Source organism: Microtus ochrogaster, unplaced genomic scaffold (genome assembly GCF_000317375.1).
Source record: "Microtus ochrogaster isolate Prairie Vole_2 unplaced genomic scaffold, MicOch1.0 UNK37, whole genome shotgun sequence".
Taxonomy (NCBI): domain Eukaryota; kingdom Metazoa; phylum Chordata; class Mammalia; order Rodentia; family Cricetidae; genus Microtus; species Microtus ochrogaster.
In genome coordinates this window covers 1,719,879-1,722,925 of record NW_004949135.1, presented here as the reverse complement: position 1 = coordinate 1,722,925, position 3,047 = coordinate 1,719,879, and the positions used below count along the sequence as shown (strand labels likewise).

General features: G+C 39.8%; 1 pseudogene; it reads left to right on the top strand.

Moving 5' to 3' along the window:
• The first annotated feature begins 782 nt into the window (after positions 1–782).
• On the top strand, positions 783–1,644 carry LOC101989638 (annotated as a pseudogene).
• Positions 1,645–3,047: the final 1,403 nt, after the last annotated feature.

The window sequence follows — 3,047 nt, the reverse complement described above, 5'->3', positions numbered from 1 at the left end:
GTAAGGACTAGACCATAAATTTAACTCAGCTGTCTTCAATTTAAAATTCATATTCTTAACCACTTTGCTCTATATGGAGTCTGCTATTCAGAGCATCCTATAGAATAAGAATTTCAGTTCTCCTAGAATACAAGTTATGATTTCCTTAACTTAAAAAAGCATATTGATGCTTTTTAAGGTGAGGATTTGTTTTCAAAAACAGGGAACACTTATTTCTATTTTTATTCACATGGCCTTCCCAAGTTCTATCACTGGACTGACTCTCACTAATATGAATTAAAATGACAACCAAAATTATTTTTGTGAACGTCACTTTATACTTTTAGTATCTTTAATATATTAAACATTTTTAAAAATTGTTGCCAGAAGTTTCCATTCCACATAGTCCCACAATAAACACACTGAAACTGTATTATTTGCAATACTGTTTGGCCAATAGTTTAAGCGTTCTTCTGGCTTACTCTTATTTCCTAAACTAACCTATCTCCATTGATTTGTGCATCACCATGAGGTGGTGGCCTACCAGCAAAGTTTTGGCAAGTTCCAGAACAGGGGTCTGTCCCTAGTGGCTACAATGCTTTTCACTGACTCCACCTACTTTCTCCCAGCATTAAGTTTATTTTTCCTCTCTAGCTCTACTCTGCCCTCTCACAAGCCAAAACAGTTTCTTTATTCATTAACCAATAAAAGCAACACATATATAGAAGGACTTCCCACATCATCTCCCCTTTTCTGTCTAAATTAAAAGGAAGGGCTTCTTCTTCTTCTTCTGGAAACACCAAATGGCTGATGACGCCAGTGCAGTGAGAGGGCCCGGAGGACCCAGGGGGCCAGGATTAGGAGGCCGTGGAGGCTTCACAGAGGATTCGGCAACAGTCTGAGGGGCCGTGGCCAAGGCAGAGGCCAAGGGGCTCTCAGAGGTAAAGCTGAAGACAAGGAGTAGATTCCCATCATCAAGCTGGGCCTCCTGGTTAAGGACAAGAAAATCAAATCTCTAGAGGAGATCTACCTGTTCTCCCTGCCCATTAAGGAATCTGAGATTATTGACTTTTTCCTGGGAGCTTCCCTAAAGGATGAGGTTCTGAAGATCATACCTGTGCAGAAGCAGACTAGGGCAGACCAGCGGACCAGGTTCAAGGCTTTTGTCACTATTGGGGACTACAATGGTCACGTAGGTCTCAGTGTCAAGTGCTCCAAGGAGGTAGCCACTACCATCCGAGGGGCTATCATCTTGGCCAAGCTTTCCATTGTCCCTGTGCGGAGAGGCTACTGGGGGAACAAGATTGACAAGCCCCACACTGTTCCTTGCAAAGTGACAGGCCACTGTGGTTCTGTGCTGGTGCGTCTCATCCCTCCCTCCAGATACACTGGCATAGTCTCCGCTCCTGTGCCCAAGAAGCTACTGATGATGGCTGGCATTGATGACTGCTACACATCAGCCAGGGACTGTACTGCCACCCTGGACAACTTTGCCAATGCCACCTTTGATGCCATCTCTAAGACCTACAGCTACCTGACCCCTGATCTCTGGAAAGAGACTGTGCTCACCACACAGTGAATCAGGAATTCACTGACCATCTTGTGAAAACCCACACCAGAGTCTCTGTTCAGAGGACCTAGGCTCCAGCTGTGGCCACCACATAAGGGTTTTTATACAAGGAAAATAAAAGTGAATTAAGTCTGAAAATAAAAGAAAAATAAATTAAAAGGAAGGTTTTAACTTTAACATAGTAAAATTACATATAACAAAACAGGTATCAAGCAAGAATTACCACTACAATATTTATATCTACTTTTTCTTTGATCATATCTGAGAAAAACTATAACTATAACTATCTATTCTTCAACTCCATCAAACACCACAGAAGGATATAATATTTCCTAAGTAAACAGAAAGTGCATTTTAAACAACTTCCAAAACTCAAGAATTGACAGAGACATCTCACTGTCTGGACAGTCACCCAAAGTTCTTCTGTAACATTGGAGCATCCATCTTCAGGCTATAGGCCCATAGTATCTGGCAGACTTTTCCATGAAGCAGTAAATCTGAAGATCTGTTCTGCCTTGTAATAGCAAAGACCATCAGTTGCTTTCTTCTGTGCCCTGCAGAGTATCTGGCAGATTCTTTTATGAAGCAAGAACCCCAAAGGACTGTCTCACCTTCTTTAGGCAATTTCAGCAGTCATTTTTCTATGGGTCCTGCATGTCCAGTTCAAACAGAATAACATCAAGCAGTCCAAGCAAGAGAAGTTTCTTGCCCAAATGGCTAACAAACTCTATAAGGAGCCTCCTCGAAGCAGAGCTTCTTCTTGATTGGTGCTACCAGGAGCAGATGAGTTTCACTGTCATGAAAAATGTTCAGTTTTTAAAACATTTTAAATGGCGTATTCTAAATGTCTCTGAAAGATTTGAAAAATATCCATCTAACTGAAATATATCTCTAGATATCTAACAAACTAAAATGACTACAAGCTTGACTATTATAGATGAGTATCTATTAACCTATATTTCTTAATGCTTTACATTTTTAAATGAGCTACACAAATACAATACCTTAATCAAGAGCAGAAATATACATATAACAAAATTGGCCTTAAATTTGTATCAATAAACTGAGAACCATACCAATGCAAATTTCTATAGCATATCCCCCTTTAAATGTAAACAAAAATTTATAAATAGTATTAAGGAATTTGGGTGTAGTTCTTTCCAGACTGCTTCCTGCTTTTTTTGGGGTAAAGTAATTTTGGGGGGAGTTCATGACAACCTTTTAGGGGCTCTTTGTCCATTAAACCACGCTAGTCGGGAAGGGCTCAATAGGCTCTCATTTTCTGTGGAAACAAAAATAGAGCCTCTTTTCCAATGCAACATATTCTTAGACCCATATTTTGAAATCAAGATACCTTTAAAGTACATATGTTGGTTTAACTTGGCAGTCCCCAGAATCAAATGTCTCTCTGCAGTCAAAAAATTCAAAGAAAACTGAATGGTATACATAATCCAGACTCTCTATGTATATCCCATCTTTATGTGGCTCATTTTTTCTT